General features: G+C 45.6%; 1 long non-coding RNA gene across 2 annotated transcripts; it reads right to left on the reverse strand.

Moving 5' to 3' along the window:
* Positions 1-7,585: 7,585 nt before the first annotated feature.
* LOC103161977 lies at positions 7,586-11,790 on the reverse strand. Of its 2 annotated transcripts, XR_004770374.1 has the most exons (4): positions 11,113-11,790; positions 9,539-9,718; positions 8,897-8,958; positions 7,586-8,496 (listed from the first exon to the last, which is right to left on the reverse strand). It is a non-coding gene; the product is annotated as an uncharacterized LOC103161977 (long non-coding RNA). The 2 variants fall into 2 exon arrangements; XR_003486073.2 differs by lacking the exon at positions 11,113-11,790 and having other exon boundaries at positions 9,539-11,104.
* Positions 11,791-20,081: the final 8,291 nt, after the last annotated feature.

Here is a 20,081-nt window from a genome sequence, read left to right on the forward strand (position 1 = left end):
AGCACCCATATACAGAAAATACAGAAAAATAAAATACAAATTATTCAAGGATTATAGAGGAGAGTTGGTATACTTACACTACTAGATTACTTATTTAATCTTAAAAGCAGGGAAGAAAAGATTTTTTAAAAATTAACAGTATTGGCAGACCAACCCTACAGTTGCCCAGGCCCAAAACTAGGGTTATGACTTGGCCAGCCCCAACATCCACCCCATCTATGATCCGCTGGAGCACGTGCAGGGGCCTGACCCACAGACCCAAAGCTCCAGGGTCTCCACAACCTAGGGCAGCAACAGGGTGTCCCAGAGGAGGCCCAGTGAGGGCCCAGCATGGATAGTGTAGGAAAAACCAGAGGCCCAAACCAGACCAATGACTCTTTGCAATAAACACTTGCAAGCAAAGATACGTGGACAAAAGGGTTTACTGTGTGACTCAATGTGTCCTGCTGCGGCTTCCAGGATGAGATTTTTAATTTTTCTCCAGGGTGGGGCAGGGGGTGGGGGTGGGGTGGTGAGGGTGGGGAGGCTGCAGGGGCGGAGGGTGGAAGTGAAGGAACAGGAAAATGAATGAGATCACGATACATGATGCATTGAATAAATAAAAAGTAAAAAAAAATTAAGAATGTTGGGGCTGGAAAGATGGCTCCATGGTCGAGAGCACTTGTTACTCTTGCAGGGTAATGGAGTTCAGCTCCCAGCATCTACAAAGCAGTTTGTAGCTGCCTGTAACTTCAGTTCCAGAGTTTCCAATGCCTTCATCTGGTCTCTCTGGTACACAGATTCCCATGCAGGCAAACATACACACAAAAAAACAAACAACACTTTTTAATTAATAAAATGAGTAATGTTAGATAATAAAATGTTAATAAATTGGCAATGTTTCAGGAACCTATTCAGTCTCATCCCATTGATTGATAGGACTGGTGGCACACTCCTTTAATCTCAGTACACAGGAAGCAGAGGTAAGAATTCTCTGAGTTTGAGGGCAGCTTGATCTATATAGGGAGTTTGAGGCTACATTGTGAGACCCATAATTATTCATTTTAATTATGTATGTGTTTGCATATCTGTGCATCTGTGTAGATATGCGCACATGAGGGCAGGTATTCTCAGGATCTAGAAAGGGGCATCAGATCCCCTGGAGCTGGAGTTACAGATGCTTGTGAGCTGTTATATGAGTGCTGGAAACTGAACTCTGGTCTTTTAGAACACCAGCAAGTGTGCTCCACTGCTGAGCCATCTCTCCAGAGCCTTGTCAAAAGAGTCAATGTAAATGAAATGTCCAAAGAAAAGAACAGAAAGAGACAGCCAAAATACTTGAGAAAAATAATAACCAAACATTTACACAAAACTGCCATGTTGCCACTAGATTGTAAACATAGGGAAAGCCAGTAATTCTGACTCACGCTTCTGTAATAGCTGGTGAAGCAGCCAAAATAGTTAGACCACACAGGAGACTATCAATTAATACCTATTCATACATCCCACATCAAAACAATTATTTACTGAGGACCCAGTATGAGGAAGGTGCCCCTGGCAGGGGTGGGAGTACTTTAGCTACAGACACTGAGCTGAGTAAAGGAACGGGACTTAAAGGGAAAAGTCTTCATGCGCCTTCTGAGGAGAAAATGTGCCTGGCAGCCTCGGCCGGGTAATGTGTCATTATTTAATTGCACTTATTTATGGTGGTCCTAATAAAATAATGTCAGACTGAGCTCACAGTCAGAAGGGGCATCCACCTAGAGGTCCTCCAAATAAAATGGTTATTTTCTTGCCCAGCTGTGTTTATTGAGAGCAGAACGGTGAGACTTCTCTGTAAAACGTTACATATGTGGTATGTGCGTGTGCACACGTGTACACATTTGTGTACTCCCTAGGTGTGCGAGTGAAGACAAGAGGGCAACGTCAGGTGTCTTTCTCTATTGTTCTCCACCTCATTCTTTCAGACAGACACTGAACTTGAGGGTTCACCTGAACTGGCTGGCCAGCATGCCCAAGGGACTGCCTGTCTCCACCCTGCCTGCTCCCAGCACTGGGGGTACAGGAGCATTCCACCATACTTGGCTTCTTTGTAGGCAATGGGGATCCGAACCCAGGTCCCCAGCCCCAGCTTCCTGAAGACACACCTGTCTACAGATAAACTCCACAGAACACCCAGACAGGGATGCTCCAATCTGAAAGGCTCGTGTTGGTGTAAGCACTTGGTGTAAGACTCGATGCTTGGACCATAAATTTTGTCAATTTCCTAGAAGGGAGCTGCTGGGAATGTCTGTTTCTGTTATGAAATAGAATTGAATCATAAAGATATGAGCAGAAATTAGATTTGGGTATGTTTACAGGAGCCTCAGCATCCAGGAAGTAACATTTATGAGCTTGGCTTTGGATCTGTGACAGGCCCTGTAAGTGGCTTCAGTCTCCCTAGTGTGTGTGTGTCACCTGTCCATCTGGGGGTGGCACTCTGCTGTCCACCTCATAGCAGCTCTTCATCCATAGAATCCTCAGGCTGTCACTTCCTGAGTTACTACATTGCCCTGGGCTCCAGCATGCACTTGATCTGTGTGTCTCGAATCTGGAAGTAGGTATTGCTCAGTTTACAGATGAGGACACTGGGTCTGAGGTTCAGCTAATAAATGGTGGAGCCAGGATCTGTCTGCGGCCACTCACTGACTTAGGCTAGTTTGCTTTTGGTCATTAAGCATAGTTGAGACATAAAGAGTGTGATAGATGATAGATAGATCATAAGATGATTGATAGGCAGATAGATGATGATGGATGATAGATGATATAGATGATAAACAATGACAATAAATAGATAAGTAGGGAGACAATGTAGATGATAGATGATAGATAGATAGATAGATAGACAGACAGACAGACAGACAGATAGATTTCTCTGTGTGTATATATAATATAGGACTGCACAGAGAAGGCATAAACCTCAATGAGTATTGCAGTCTGCTCAGATCAACCAAAGACTAAACAGCACAGAGTGAAAGCTAAAGGCTACACTTAAGGACCATACATAAAACATGAAGAGAGAATTTGAAAGCTTGTGGTGACTACTGAAAATCCCTGCAGACTCTTAAAACTTTCATATTGAATGAATCTTAACATAGATAATAAATGGCCTCAAAGGGGCAGCAACTGTCATATGCCCAGCATGGAAAGGGTTGTGTGTTCCCCTCTACACGGTTTCTCTGTAGAAGCACTAGAAAAATGCAGTTTCACAAGTTCCTAGCTGCTGGAAGGAACAGAGGCGTGCACTGCAGCAGTTAGCTTGGTGCATGCCTCGAATTTTCCATAATTAAAGTTTTAAAAGAAAGGGTAAAGGAGGAAGAAAGAAGAATGGGAATCTACCTAAGATGGGAAAGGGCTGATAACCTGAACAAAGGAGGAAGTCTGAAAGAATAGCAGGGAGCAAAGAGAAAGAGTGTTGCTTTACCACTGACAGCAGAGCCCAGCATGGCAGTGGAGGCCTGCAAACCTCAGCATGCAGAGGCCAAGACTGGAGAATTGCAAGTTGAGGCCAACCTGAGCTACACAGAGGGACTTGGTCTCAAACCCAGCCTTCTCACACACACACACACACACAGACACACACACACACACACACAAAAAAAAAGCCAGCAAGGCTTTTTATAGATATAAACAATCTTATTCCAAAATGTATATGGAAAGGTTATTACCTTTCCACCTAGAAAAACGACAATATAGAATTATAACAAATGTATAAGTAACTATGTGACAACAACTGAAACAAACATACAGGGAAGTGAGGGTGCAGCCCTCAGAGGTTATAAGATACAAGGTGAAATATCATTTGAACAACATAAGGGGACGTGAGGGTGCAGCCCTCAGAGGTTATAAGATACAGGTGAGATATCATTTGAAGGCAGGCTGTGAGGAGCCACGTTTGAGACTGCATGCCCTGAAATAGTCACTAAAATAACAAAGCAAGGCATTGCAGCTAACAATCTGATAGTGACATAAAATGGATACATAAAACACTTTAGAAGAAAGAAAGAAAGAGGACTCTGCTCAAGGCCTCCTGGACACCCTCCCAAAGGCTCATGTATGGGGAGGACTGGTTCCCAGCATGCACAATTGGGATGACTGAGAGTGCCCCCCTGGTCCCTTCATCTTCCTCTTTTTATTTCTGGCCACAGTGAGTGGTTTGTCCCATCATGCACTTGTGCCATGATGTGCCCCTTTGTCAAGCCCCAAAGTCAGCTGACCACGACTGGAGGCCCTAAGTCTCATGAAAGGTTGTTTCAGTTGGTTGGTTTGCTCTTTTTGTTAGTTTGTTTGAATTTATTTTTATTTCATTTACATTGGTATTTTCCTGCATGTATGTCTGTGTGTGGGTGTGCTATTTCAGACAGTTATGAGCTGCCATGTGGATGCTGGGAATTGAACCTGGGTCCTAAGGAAGAACAGCTCTTAATCACTGAGCCATCTCTCCAGCCCCTTGCTCTTTTTGTTTTAAAGCAAGGCCTCCATGTGTGGTCCAGGCTGACTTCGAACTTGAATTTTCAATTCTCCTGTCTCTGCCTTCCAAGTACTGGGATTAGAGAGGCCTGTGACACCATCCTCGGGATTCTGGTGGGTTTCTGTACAGAAATTGACAAGCAGCCTTAACATTTATATGATAATGCAAGGAATTTACAAAGTAGCCACAACAGCCTTGAAGAACATCACTGCCTGACTTCCAGATATATTAAAAAACTAAAGGAATCAAAACAGTGCTTGGAAAAAAGTTGATTAAAAGAACAGAATAGAGAAATAGAGGGCTCGGGTATATCTCAGAATACAGGGCTTGCCTAGTTTGTGTGCAGTCCTTACCACCATCCAGAAAGGGTGCAGAGGAGGCAACAGGATGGCTTAGCTGGAAAAGGAGCCCCTGCTGACCTGGGCTTGTATCCCCAAGAATTCACATGGTGAAAAGAATGTTGTCCTCTGACTTCCACAAGCACTGTGGTACACCCATGCTCTGTGTGTGTGTGTGTGTGTGTGTGTGTGTGTGTGTGTGTGTGTGTGTGTGTTACACCCATGCTCTGTGTGTGTTACACCCATGCCCTCTGTGTGTGTGTTACACCCATGCTCTGAGTGTGTGTGTTACACCCATGCTGTGTGTGTGTTACACCCATGCTCTGTGTGTGTGTGTGTTACACCCATGCTCTGTGTGTGTTACACCCATGCCCTCTGTGTGTGTGTTACACCCATGCTCTGAGTGTGTGTGTTACACCCATGCTGTGTGTGTGTTACACCCATGCTCTGTGTGTGTGTGTGTTACACCCATGCTCTGTGTGTGTTACACCCATGCCCTCTGTGTGTGTGTTACACCCATGCCCTCTGTGTGTGTGTTACACCCATGCTCTGTGTGTGTGTGTGTGTGTGTTTAAAGAACGAAATTATAAAGCAAGCTATCAAATTTAAAACCAGCTATGCACGGCAGTACATCCCACATCTGGGAGACTGAGACAGAAGTCCTAGGCTGAGACCAGCTTGGGCTACATAGCAAGAATCTGTCTGAAAAACAAGTAAAGCCAACAAACAACAGAAAGGCAAAAAAAGACAGTGCTGACAGAATGAAGATAACAGACAAGCTAGGAGAAAATCTTTATGCAGCAAATACCTGAGAAAGGATTTGGATGTAAAACAGGCTAAGGATTTTATTGGCCGGATGTTGGTGGCACATGCCTTTAATCCCAGCACGGGAGGCAGAGGCAGGTGGATCTCTGTGAGTTTGAGACCAGCCTGGTCTACAGAGCAAGTTCCAGGACAACCTCCAAAGCCACAGAGAAACCCTGTCTCGAAAAAACCAAAAAAAAAAAAAAAAAAAAAAAGGTCTCACTACCCCAGATGTTGTTAAAATATTAGAGAGGAGGGTTGGCAGTGTGGTTCAGTGAAGCATTTACTTAATATACAAAAGGCCTGGGGCTGATCCCTAGTACCTCAAAAAGCAAGCAAGCAATAAAAAGAATGTAGAGGAGCTGGGCTCTCACACAGTTGGCAGGAATGTTAAACAGCACAGCTACTTTACAAAACAGCTAAGAATTTTCTCTAAAAGTTAAGCACTTGCCTGGCTTGGTGTCTCACCCATTAATCCCAGCACTCAGTGTTGTTCTTTTGCTGCCGTTACAGGGGATGGAACATGGACCACCAGACTCAACAAATCCATGTGGAGTTTATTGGAGGTGTTGGCTAACTAGGAACAGAGACGGAAGGGGTGGGCACGAAGGGGGAAGAAGAAGAAGAGGAGGAGGAGGAAGGGGCGAACAGGTGGAGTGCTCACCTGTGTACAGACTCCTTACACAGCCATGTAATGCATGTGTAGCCATGGCATAACACAGGACCCTTTGAGCTGCCTAAGTATCTGCCGGAATGCCTGTGCAAGGGGGGCGGGGTCAGCATAATGCAAGGATACTAACTCAGGAGACTGAAGCAGGCAGATCTCTGTGTGACTTTGAGACCAGCCTGGGTCTACACAGTTAGCTTCCAGCCAGCAAGACTACATAGTGAGACCCTGTCTCAAAAACAGACAAACAAACATACCAAGTTAAGCAGAGCATAATGGAATTTTAGGGCATCGAACTATTCTGTATGATACTATAATGACCCTGAAAACACAACATACAAGTAAATATTAGACTGAGCAGGTTGTATTTAGGAATACACACACACACACACACACACACACACACACACACACACACACACACACACCGTATGTAACTATAATTGAAGAAAAAGAGAACATAAATTTGAAGGAGAGCAAGGTGGGGGATATTGAAGGTCTTGATGGGAAGAAAGGAAAGGGGAAATGACATACTTATAATCTCAAAAAAATTGCAAAAGAAAATGCAACCTAATTCATAGTCATAGCGGGCAATCTGCTTATTAGTTGCCAACAGCAGGGTGATGGGTTATAAGGGGCTTAGGAAAGCTTTTAGGACTAATGGTTATGAACAACAACAGTTATGGGCTGTAGTGATACTTTTCATATACATGTCAGATTATCTACTTTTAGTATTCACAGTTTGTTGTCTGTCAGTTATATCCCCAACCCAAAGCTACTGTTAGGATGGCTCCAAGATCAAGAAAGATGTGAGTTAGAGATTCTGACTTCACCTCCTCTTGCTATCCAGGCTGTGCTTAGACAGCTGAACCAAGAGCGTGGTCCCGCCCGCTTCCTCTAAGCTCCGTGCCAGGGCTTTACAGACTCCAAATGTGCATTTCACAGAGGCAGTAAGGGGCAGCCTGCCGCCCTGCTCTGAATCCTTATCACCTCTCCTCATCCTGTCCCCGTGTTTAAACAGCTATGCAACGTCATGTTCTTAGGAGAGTCCAGCTTCACCCCACCCCTACCCTGAGAAAGACTTCAAATTCAGTAACTGTAAGAAAGCTAGCACAGACAGACCAGTTTTACAGTGTTTACAGAGCTCTGCCAGAGGGGAGGCCCCACCAGAGACTGAAGTCGTCAGTCATGTTATTTCTGCTCTTTTGCAAGTGTAGATAGGAACAGGAAAACACTTGGCTATCGCATTATCTGTTACAATCAGGTTCAACTGCCTGCAACAGAAAATCTAGTCGTTTACATACAAGGATTTATTCTCTTTGCTTTACAAAGAGTGGGAGTCAGGTGCTATTCAGTTAGCTCTTTGAAGTTATCTGTGTCTCTGCCTTCTGTCTTCTCTGGCATGTGACTTCCATCTTCAAGGTCACATGATGGCTGCTGAAGTTTCTGCTCTGAGTGGTAGTGGGGACTTGGGGGGTGGGGTGAGGCAGGGAGTGGCTGAGGGAGGTGCCTGGTCATCTTGGGGGTGGGGCAGGGAGTGGCTGAGGGAAGTAGGTTCCTGATCACCTTGGGAGACACAGCCAGACTGCAGGAAAGGAGGGAGCAGGGCGCCACTCTATCGGAAGGGCAGGTGCCTGATGAGGAGTCGGAGACAGGGCAGTTTAGAGCAGGTGGGCTCTGAAACAGCGCAGCTGCAGTGTGAGGACCCCATCTTCGGATGACAAGGCTTCTCTTTCCCTGAAGAGCTGCTGCGGAAAGAGTATCTCTGCCGTGCTGTGGGCCAGGCTCAGGACCGAGCCTGCACTAATGCACAGTCTCAAGTGCCCCTCCTTCTCTGTGCTGCTGTCAGGCTGTGAGCACGCGACCCACACAGTGTTTCTAGTCTATGGGGCAGAAACAGAAGGAAGGCTCCTTGCCTATGATCAGATTCTTTTGTTTTGTTTTCCGAAAAATATCCCCATCCTGCCCGCACTCCAGAACCAAAGGTCTTTTACCTGCTAGGCAAGCTCTCTACTGCGGAACTACATACCCAGCCTGTTCGTGTTCTTAAAAAGTGTTAACGGGTCCACAAATTCATAAAGATGGCTGTCATGAGGGTGGTGGTGGATCTATTCAACGGCGAAGATTTTCTTGGTTTTGGCTCTGTGGTCCCAGTACTCCCAAGGTTGCTTTGTCCTGTTCAGCTCTAAGCTCTCCTGCTGCAGTTAGTGAAAGAGACCAGTATGAATCCAGCCACACTCCAGAGGCCCCTGAACACAAGATCTGGGGACCTGGAAGGGACGGCCCTAGACTTTGGGCCTGCCCAAATTCAGCACTGAAGTGTAATTAATGGAGGAGCACATTGCCTTTGTGTAAAATAGATGTTAGCAGGGTGTATTGGTACATACCTTTTATCCCAACACTCAGGAAGCTGAGGCAGGTGGATCTCTGTCAATTTGAGTGCAGCTTGGTCTACATAGTGAGTTCTAGGACAGCTAGGGCTACGTAGAGACACTTTGTCTCAAAAAAAAAAAAAAATTTGGGCTAGAGAGATGGCTCAGTAGTTAAGAATACTGGCTGCTCTTGCAGAGGACCAGGGTTAATTCCCAGCATACTTACTCACAACCATCTGTAACTCCAGTTTCAGGGGATCTGATGCCTTCTTTTGACTTCTATGGGCACTACGCATGCACATGGCGCACATACATACATGAAAACAAAACAAAAAAAACACTCTCACGCATAAAATAATAAATCTAAAAGGAAATTTCAAAAATTGAAAAATAAAATACATTTTAGAGAGAAGTACTGATATAAAGCAAAATAAATGTCTCTCCTTCACACAGCAATGCTCCCTGGGGATCATCACAGGGTCTCTGGCATATCTTTCCAGAATCTTCTACAGACATTTATTCTGTTGATTGCATTTGCAAGAATATTACTTATAAATGATTCACTTAGTAACAATAATGACTGATAATGTATCAGATGCACCTTATTTATATTGAAATGGGAAGCAGAAAACTAAAACAGCTAAAAACAATAGAAGTTGACAATTCTTCCAGAGTGCAGTTTTGGAAATGACCACCAGGTGTCCTACTACTGGAAAGTTACAAGAGGGAAGGTGGCCACCGAAAATGTGGGTGACTCCTCCCTGGGCAGCTGCTTTGGCCCTTGGCCCAGTGTCTCGTCTACTGGCCTAGGGGTGGTCTAGGAAAGGGAAGCTAAGAAAAACACTGGGTTATCAGGCCATGCACTCACATCCAGCTGGCCTCCCTGGTCGCTAGAGAAGCTGCTCAAAACTGTCAAATCTCCGTGAGACATACAAACGTGGTCGGGCTCAGTCCTCCTGTCACGGCAGGGCTGCTTTCTGAAGTCAAGACACGGTTGCTGTCCCATAGTTGGGGAACAGCCCTCCTGTTTCGGGAGGGACATCCAGTTCTGGGTAGACAGAGATCTGTGTAAGGACAACAGCAGCTCTTGCCACTTCCTAGTTGACTCAGCACCAGTTTCCTGTCCAGGCCCAGGCTGCCATCTCCAGATGCTGGTCGGAAAGCCCAACCCCCACAGGCAGCATACGGGCATCCCATTCAAACTCTCAGGCTGCTGCTCCCCTTTGCTGATCCCGAATGGCCTCCACCCCTGGGTTCCCAGCTCTACAGAGCAGACACCATGTGGAGAACAGAGTGGCTCCTGGGAGCAAGCTTTCTCCTGCACCTCCCTGGACTGCCAGCATCCAAAGGGGGACAGGGGACAGGGCACAGTTACAGAGGGGCTCCAGCATGAGAGACCTCATCCTAGGAAGGTATAGTGGGCCCTGGGGGAACAGGAGAAATGTTTTGAAGAGGCAGGCAAATTTTTATGTGCTCTCCCAATGAGCATTTGTCTTGGGCGCTCCTTGGACCACATCCTACTTCTGGGCCTTAGACGATGGAAAGGGTGACACAGAATTCAGACCCACCGCAAATGGAGGCATAGCAACACCATATGCCTGTGGAAGGGACAGGACTGCGGCCCTTCCCAGGCAATGACCATTCCAGTTCTACTTGAGACATCCATGCTTTCTGACTGGAGAGTTAAGGTGACCTTTTTATGTGAGTTGAATGTCCATATCTGCCTAACTGGCATATACTATATGGGCTACATGAAGCAACTGTAATTATTTTAGTCACTACATGCTTTAAAAGCTATCTACATAATTTAAAATGACACATCTGTGATGCCATACACATAGTAAAAATGCTGGTTATTATTAAAACATAGGTTCTATTCACACTCAAATAAGATTACACAGGGTGTTTGATGTCCCATACATAATGTATAAGCCAGTGCTTCATGTAATAATATAAAGGGGATAAAACAATGCTTACATTGGGATGGACGTTAACTTACCATGCGGGATAATAGCTGTGCTTTGATGTGGTCTACAAAGGAATGGCAACTAGGACACCCCCCCCCCCATTATCCTATCACACGTGATGCATGAGGTGTGGGAGAAAGAACCTCTCGTAATATCACCCACACTCTAGCCCTGATGATGGCGCCAGGAATGTGCCCCATCAGGCGAGGGAGGCTGAGCCAATCCAGCTGTCCCTCTTGCTGGCCATTGTTTCAACTGCTTGGTGACCCCTGGATAATACTGAACCAGCCAAAGAGCATCCAGACATCCGAAAAGCCTTGCTTTCAGTCACAAGTGCCACTTCATTGAGCCATTCAAATGACAAGGGCCAACAGAGACTTCACAGGTCCACAAGGACCTGAACTCTTTAGAAAAGGAGTGGTGGGGGCTGAGAGGGGAAGGAAGGGATTCAGCTCCACCTTACAGAATCAAATACCTGCTTGCCCACCCTCCAAGTTAATCACGAGTTAGGCCTGTGAGTCATCCAAGAGGTAGGCGGTCATGTCGCGTTTGCCACGTGTGGTATCCTAATGACAACAGCTCCATCCTCGGCTAATCCTTTTTTAAATGGCTCCACCTCCAAGCCCACGGTCAGCAGACAAAGGCCAGCATCACATCTCCAAAGTTTCCTAGTCAGGACCATGGGGCGTGTCCCTTCTAGAGAGTGAGTCAGGAAATTGCTGAGGTGAACATACAAAAACAGCACTTCCCGCATCAGATGCCAGCCTGGCACACAAGGTCAGGCTAAATGCTCAGGCAGGTTCTGGTCACGAGCATCCCTCCCACGTGGACAGGTGGCCTTCCTCATCTATAGTCAAAGAGCTTCTGAAGTGGTGACAAATAGCTGTGCTTGTTGACATGCAAAACAAAGCCAAAGGAAGCATTCCTCAGCAGGCCTCAGCTCAAGCTTTCCCGTCCTGCCAGCAAGAAAAGCAAACTGACTACACCAATGGAAATTGTAGCAAATGGGTTCCCTTGCTCCCTGGGAGGCTCATGACATTTCAATTACGTTTCAATACAATACAGCTGAATTATTTTTAACCTTACAGAGCCTCCTGGCTTTTCGAAAGAAAAGCAAGTTAGAGGAGTTGAAGGATACATAGAAGCAGAGGGGGTTGGAGGATGGGAGGCTTACCAATAACACAGGCCCATAAATAGTATTATTCTGATTTGGGTGGGCAGAGCAAGGCATCTTTTACTCAAGGAATCAAGTTAGTGGGACACCAGGTGCTCTTTGCATCTCAGAGTAGTAGAGTTCATTTCCTTCTGACATGTTCTCTGTGATTTTGGCTGGATCACAACAGAACAGTTCCAGACAATCCTATTGAAATTAAGAAATTCTCACTGCACCACCTTTTACACAGTTTTACCCAGAATCTAAGTAAACTGATCTCAAGTTGGGTACACTCCTTTAATCGAAGCACTCAGGAGGCAGAGGCAAGTGGATCTCCATGAGTTAGAGGCCAGCCTGGTCTACAGAGTGTGTTCCAGGACAACCTGTTACTGCAGGGCCCAGGGCAGCTTGGTACACACCTGCCACTTAGCTACACTGCTTCCATGACTCTAAGGCAATACCTGACCCCAGGAAAAGACCACAAACTGGGACCACCAAGGCTCCACCCAGGAATGGACCATCCAAGGAGAAAATACCTAACATTCCAACCATTGTAGATAGAATCACAAGATGTCCCTCAAGCCAGCATACACCCATCCCCTTTCACCAAGACACCCCTAGACAAACGACAGCGGATCAGGGGTCCTGAACCTGAGAAACCTCCCACCCCAACTGAGCTCAAGGCTCTCTGATAGTGCCAATGAGAGTCCAAATTCAAACTTGAATAAAGGCTCTTTGCTTTTTCATATGGGATTTGGTCTCCTTGTTGGATTTGGGAGGGTGGGAGATGAGGGGACACACTCCAAGATCTGGGCATAACATTACACAGAGAAATTCTGTCTTGAAAAACAAATAAATAAACAAGCAAACAAACTGATGGACAGTCTCAGTAGCCTGGGATGAAAGGCAACCGTTTTTCTTTTCTTTTTCTTTTTTCTTTTTCTTTCTTTTTTTTTTTTTTTTTTTTTTTTTTTTTTTTCGTGACAGGGTTTCTCTGTGTGGCTTTGGAGCCTATCCTGGAACTCGCTCTGGAGACCAGGCTGGCCTCAAACTCACAGAGATGCGCCTGCCTCTTCCTCCCGAGTGCTGGGATTAAAGGCGAGCGCCACCAACGCCCCATTTCTTCTTTCTTCCTTTCCTCTTATTCCTCTCATGCTATGAAAACCCACTGTGATCCCTGTCGAAGGCCTCTTTGTAAAGATAAATAAGCAGGCTCAGATGACGGTGCTGTAGTGAATGACAGCGGCAACCGTCAGGACGGATACAGTACTCGCACCACTGTCCTCAGTGTATTATTCTTCTGGCCCCCAACACCGTGCTTTCGGAAATGCCCATTTCTTCTTGAAATATACCCCACGTTTAATAGACACAATAAGAAGAAATCAATCATTTTCTTCTTACTCTGGCTACCAGAAATACAGAAGTGCAAGTTTAACCACAAATATGAGAGCTGACCGTCCATCTGCGGTCTAGAAGGCAGCAGAGAGTGGGGATGGTGAGCAGCGGCAGGCGTCACCTGTTGGGGCAGAAGCACTGTTTACATCAATCATTTATCTTGCAGAAATTTGTATTCAAGTCTTTGAAGAGAAAAACCAGAAATTCAAATGCTTTTTTTTTTTAATTTGAGAGAAAAGGTCTCAAGTAGCCTAAGTTGGCCTCAAACTCACTATATAGCCAAGAATAACCTAGAACTCCCCACCCTCCACCCCACCCCTCGATACAGTTTCTCTGTAGCTTTGGAGCCTGTCCTGGAACTCACTCTGTAGATCAGGCTGGTCTAGAACTCAGAGAGATCCTGCTGCCTCTGCCTCCCGAGTGCTGGGACTAAAGGTGTGCGCAACCACCGCCCGGCCCTAGAACTCTTCATCCTCCCTTATCCATCCCCCAGGTGTTGGATTGTACGTGTGAACCGCCACGCCTGTCAGAAATCCAGATTCACACGCACACTCACTCAAAATGTTTACCTGTGGACTCCTGGCTTGACTGTTTTCATCAGGTTACCCATGCGTCTTTCCTAGCTGTAGCAGCGTGAGTGGAGACAGAACTATCACCCTGGAAACCAAGAACCCAAGACTGGTAGATCCAGCTCTGATACCAGCCCACGCTTCCCTTGAGCAAGACACCTCAGTGTTTTGTACCTCAGCTGCCATGTCTCAAAAGTTAGAAGTTCAAAATTCCTTCTGATCCTTAATTGCTATAGTGTTTGTCTGCACAGCTTTTTTAGAGGTCATTTCCCACAAGTAGATCTCAGAACACGGAAGAAGGGAAAACAACAAAACCTGGCTGCTGCATCACTGCTCGTTCTATATGCAGGAGAGACATGGCCTGGGTGTGGCAAACACTTGGCTAACTGGACCTCAAGGATAGACATGCTTTCATCAGCACACAACTTTGTAGGATTCCCACCACCCATCAGGGACCACCATCACTGAGTATGAAGTTCCTTCTAGGTGACAGACCCTCTTGGCATTTTGAGACCAACCCCAAGGTTGCAAAGGAATGTTCTGAGTCAGAGCAAATCTGACCAACTGCTCTCCCCGAGCTGGGCCTCCTGTTTGACAACTCATGCCAGCCCACCTGTGATGAGTGTTGTCCTTTGTCATTGTCACTCTGTAACTTCTGGCAGAGGCCAATTACACTAGGAGAGGCTCATGTTATCTGAGGCTCTGACAAAGCTCATATATGTGTAAGTACATGGTGTGGCCTGCACACAAGTGACTTGGATGGAGGAGATGATACCTTGTTTTACAAAGAGCATAGGAAGGAAATAAAAATATTAAACTGGAAACTTCTCACTCTAGCAGTTACAATGAGAAGAACAAAAGAAAGTATTCACTTCCTCATGGTTATATTAATCATGTATCTCAGGCAAAATAAAGGCCCAAGGAATGAGGGCAAATGTGTGAGTTATCACCAGGTACCTTCTTCACATGGCCTTTTGACATGATGATTGGCTCCAAGTGACATGAAGAAGAGGGTATGAGGCACCCACATTACCAGGAGTTTTGTGTTTTGTGCATCAGTTAGGAACAGGGCACTTTTTTTTTTTTTTTGATTGTCATTAGCAGCTGCCAGAAAGAATCTAGTGTTATAAAGAATGATGACCTTTGGTCCCCAAACCAGCTGCAAACCTCCACGTGTTCTGTTTTCAATGCCCTGGAGGCATTTTCTTCACCGTGCTCTGTTCCTACCAGCCTTTTGGTAGCTGGGGTGCTTGTTTTAAAGCCTCTATAGTCTTCCCCTTCTGCCTGGAATACTCTTTACCAGGATCACGAGAGTGATTGATGTAGATGTCAGCCTTCAGGGTACCCCTTAGAGAGCCCCTCCCAACTATCCATCTTGGGACACCATCTATCATGGGACCCAACCTTTAACTCTCGGCTTAGTACCCTACACCATACACCTGATGGATTTCCAGTTTCTTCGTTTTGAGTCTTTCTTAGAAGACAGAATCAAATCAGCTGGGCGTTGGTGGCGCCCTTCTAGGTGACAGACCCTCTTGGCATTTTGAGACCAACCCCAAGGTTGCAAAGGAATGTTCTGAGTCAGAGCAAATCTGACCTTTAATCCCAGCACTTGGGAGGCAGAGGCAGGCAGATCTCTGTGAGTCGAAACCAGCCTGGTCTATAAGAGCGATTTCCAGGACAACCTCCAAAGCCACAGAGAGACCCTGTCTCGAAACTCTCCCAATCTCCCCCCACCCCCACCCCCGAAAAAAAAGAAGACAGAATCTAAAACAAGAATTTAAACTGATATGAGCTTATAAACATAAAAGCTCCATAGGAATTCAGCTTCTGTGTCTTGTTCACAGCATATTTCCAGGATCGAGAATAGTACCTTAGATATACAGCAAGTGCTTTAAACACTGGTTAACAGAACGGATAGAGGGGCTGCGTAGACAGAGGAATCCATTTGGCAAATGCCTACAAGGTCCCCGCGGTGAACTAAGACTGTCATATGGATCGGGGTCTTCCTCAAAGGCCACACAGCCTACCAGGAAGGACAGACCTGTACTGAACCATACCAAACCTTCTTCCCAAGATGACCCTGAGGCCAATCTCCATGGAAAGTCAGGAGTCAGCATGTGAGGAAAATCACGACAGAGGTACCAACTTTGAAAGCTGCGAGCCCCTGGAAATCTGATATGGCTGGTGTGAGGGACAGAGGGCCACGAGAGAGAGGTGTGAGCACTGAATTGTGGCCTACATGAACAAAGAACCATCTGAGGAGCTCTAAGTGACACGATGGTTTTATGGCTTATTGTAGTAGTGAAGGCAACTATTTAGGAAAAAAGCACAAAGCATTTAGGAGGCTGCTGTCTAATCCAGATGAGTACAAAATAAATAAATAAATAATGTAAAGAATGCAAAATGCTGATGGCAGTGACAACAGAAGAGTGGGATTTGAAAGCTGAGCAGAGCTTGGTGACACAAGAGCTGCGGAGGGAAAGAGGGAAAGAGAAGATGGGCTTAAAGGGATTGACAGTGTCTGGCTGGTGCAGTGGGAGAAATCTTGATGTTTTCTTCCAAATAAAAGGCTCTGCAGCTCTGAGGCTGTCCTGTTGGTGGGATCTATGGATCGGGTGGCCTGCTGGCTGTCTGTTTATGGAGTACATCTGTACAGCAGTCCCTCTGGTGTGGATGTCAGAGCTACAATCCCTCTGGCGTGGATGTCAGAGCTACAATGCTGATGACTCCTCGGCTAAGGACACACATGTGGTTTCAGCTCACAGCCATTTCTGGAGGAACACACTGGTCCATCACCACAGAAGCGTGACTATTGGTCTAAATATAGATGTGCTTGTAGCCTCAGAGAGACAAAAGACCAGAAGTCAGGCTTCCAGTTACTTCAATGAAATTTTAAGGTGATAAAAACTGATAAATCAATGCTTGTTATACTTGCCACACCTGTCAATTTGATCTAAAGATAAAGCTAGGGTTACCTCAACCACGTTTCATTTCTCTTGACCTTAGTGGCTAAAGTCACTCTTAGCCCTTCTGACAGCCTCAGCCCACTGCACGATATTCCTGGCAGTCCTCATGGGATACCTCATGGGTGCTAACTAAGTTGACAGTAGGCTGTCTGAGCAGGCACACTGCATGGATCCTCATATCCTCCTAAGTCCTCCTCAGACATCATCTGCAGCTACCGCCTGCAAGGTCATCTCCTTTGAACACCATGGGCACTGGGACCTGCCACATTGGGTTTGAATGCTGTTGCTGCCATTTATGAGTCATGTGATTTGGGGGCAGGTCATTAGCCTTCCTAAGGTGCAATTTCTGTTCTCATTTAAAAAATGAAGAAGAGGAGGAGTGGTGGTGGTGGACAGATGACTCAGTGGTTAAAAGTTCTCGTTGCTTTTGCAGAAGATCTGAGCTCAGTTCCCAGGACCCATGCAGGCAGCCCATAGAGGTCTAAAACTTCACCCCAGTAAACCCAACAGCCTCTTCTGGGTACCCCAACATACATGGCATCCGCTCACATAGACACATACACATAATTTTTTTTTCTTTTTTTCTTTTTGGTTTTTTAAGACAGGGTTTCTCTGTAGGTGGAGACAGTCCTGGAACTCTCTTTGAAGACCAGGCAGGCCTCCAACTCAAAGAGATCTGCCTGCCTCTGCCTCCCGAGGGCTGAGATTAAAGTCATACACCACTATCGCCCAGCTACACATAATTTTTTTGTTTTGTTTTTCAAGACAGTTTCTCTGTATTGTTTTGGAGGCTGTCCTGGAGCTTGCTCTGTAGACCAGGCTGGCCTTGAACTCACAGAGATCCACCTGCCTCTGCCCCCTGAGTGATGGGATTAAAAGTATGTGCCACCAATGCCCGGCCTACACATAATTTTTTTAAAGAACAGTGTTAACTGGTCTACCTTATGTGGGTAACTGTGATGATTAAAAGTATTACTATTTATAAAGTAGCTTTAAAAAGCACCTGGCACATAGCAAGCATTCAGTAACTAAAAGCTTCTATGCTACTGCCATGGTACCTGATGGCCCTGGGATGCGTCTGGCGGGTCCTGTCATAAGGTATCAAAACCTTATCTAGGAGTTCATCGTGAAGTAAGAGCCAACCTCCTTCCTTCTTCCTTCTGAATTACGATGCCAAGGGGATAACAAAGCACCCCAGCTTATACCCCGAGAGTTCTGAATTTACCAATGAAACATCTGACCTCTCACCTGCTGCACCCCCTAATCCTTCTCATGACACCCACTTCCAGAAGACCTAGGCTAGAAGACAAGCAAGAGTGACAGGCACCATGCATTCCTCTCTTTTCCAGAGCTTTACTACGGCGTCAAGTGGGCTGAGCCTGGCTCCAGCTCCCTCAGGATGCTCCCTCAGTTCTTCCTTCATCTTCAGCAGACTCCAGAGTCCATCTTCCCAATCTCATCAAAGGGTGAACTGAATGCTGAGGCTTTGAAAAGAACCAGGCACCAGCTGGACTGAAGTTTGGCAGTGGAAAACAACTATAAACTGTTGAAGCACACTAAATCCAAGACTGACAAACAGTACTGATACAGGCTTTCAATTTATCGTTGATGATGAAGTACCTGTCCATAGCCTAAAACTAAGGCAGGGAAGAGAATCTGAAAATTCAAACGTGATACCACTTAACCTTGATAAAAGATGGGCGATTCCTATATAGAAAACCATAAAGCATTATTAAGGAGGAGAGTAGAGATAGGGCTGGTGAGATGGTTCAGTAGGTGAATGTGCTTGCCTCAGAACCCACAGAAAGGTGGAAGAGGAGAATCAATTCATACAAGTTGTCTCCTCATCTTCATACGCATACCTTAGCATGCTTATGCCCCTCCCCGATACAAACAATAATACATAAAAGAAAAGATAGATATCCATGGGGCACACACACTTGAAATTCCAGCACCTGGGAGCATAGCCATGTAGTAATAGTCGAAAAATAAGAAAGAAGAAAAATGAGGAAGAAAAACAAGAGAAGGAGAACTATAAAAGCAGAGAAATATTCCATGTTCTTTTTGGGGAGGAGGGGGTTGAGACAGGTTTTCTCTGTGTAGCCCTGGCTGTCCTGGAACTGTCTTTTAAAATGGAACATAAAAAGCACAAGCTGGCCAGGCAGTGGTGGAGCATGCCTTTAAACCCTAACCCAGCACTCGGAGGGAAGATGAAGGTGGATCTCTGTGAGTTTTGAGACCAAGCCAGCCTGGTCTACCGAGTGAGTTCCAGGACAGCTAGGGCTACACAGAGAAACCCTGTCTCAAAAAACCAAAGTGGGAGGAGGACAACTCATTAAGAGATCATTAAAAGGGAAAGCCAATCACACTGTGGGAGAAATCTACAAAAGGACTCAAGCCCAGAGTATACAATGAACTCCACAAGTCAGGGCTGGGGATGCAGTTCAGTCTCATCTAGCATGTAGTAAATCCTGGGTTCGATCCCAGCACTACCTAAAACCAGAAGTGGTGGCTCACATCTGCAATCCCAGGACTACACTCCCAGAAGTGGAGGCAGGAACATCAGGAATTCAAAGTCATCCTCAGCTATACAGCAAGTTTAAGACCAGCACGGGCTACATAAGACCTTGCTTTAAAAAGAAAAATTATACAAATCAGGGCCTAGAGAGACAGCTCATATGCTAAGAGCATATACGACTCTTCTAGAGGACCTTGGTTCAATTCCCAGTACTGGTACACGGAAGCTGTCTACAGCTTCGGTCTATGGGATCCAACACCTCTTCTGCTCTTTGTGGATACCAAGCACATATGTGGTGGGTGCACTTAGATTCATGAAAACAAGCACTCATACAGATAAAATAAGAGCACTTTCAAAATTCCATAAACTGATAAAACCAGTAAGGTAGCAGTTTTAAAAGGGAAGGAGTAAGGCCTGGGCATGGTGGCACACCTTTAATCCCAGCACTTGGGAGGCAGGGGCACCAGGGTCTCTTCTCTGTGAGTTCATGGCTTAGACTACATATCGAGCTCCAAGCTAGCCAGGGATACATAAGGAAATCCTGTTTCAAAAAAATAACTAGATAAAAATAGGAAAAGAAAAAAGGAGGGGTGGGCAGTAAAAAAATAAATAAATAAAGATTTCACAAGAGAAAATGAGAATACGCTAAAAGCAAAACAGGCATACGTGTACGTAGTCAACACCAGTCCTAAGAGATGCCCACTAAAATTACAACTATTTACTACTAGCATCTGGGTAATGTTCTATTTCACAGTCTGGGTGAAGGCTGCATACATATTCACTTGAAGAAAAAAAAACCAAGTTGTACACTTAAGGATTTATATACTCCTCTCTATATAT

This window comes from Cricetulus griseus, chromosome 5, assembly GCF_003668045.3.
Source record: "Cricetulus griseus strain 17A/GY chromosome 5, alternate assembly CriGri-PICRH-1.0, whole genome shotgun sequence".
Taxonomy (NCBI): Eukaryota; Metazoa; Chordata; class Mammalia; order Rodentia; family Cricetidae; genus Cricetulus; species Cricetulus griseus.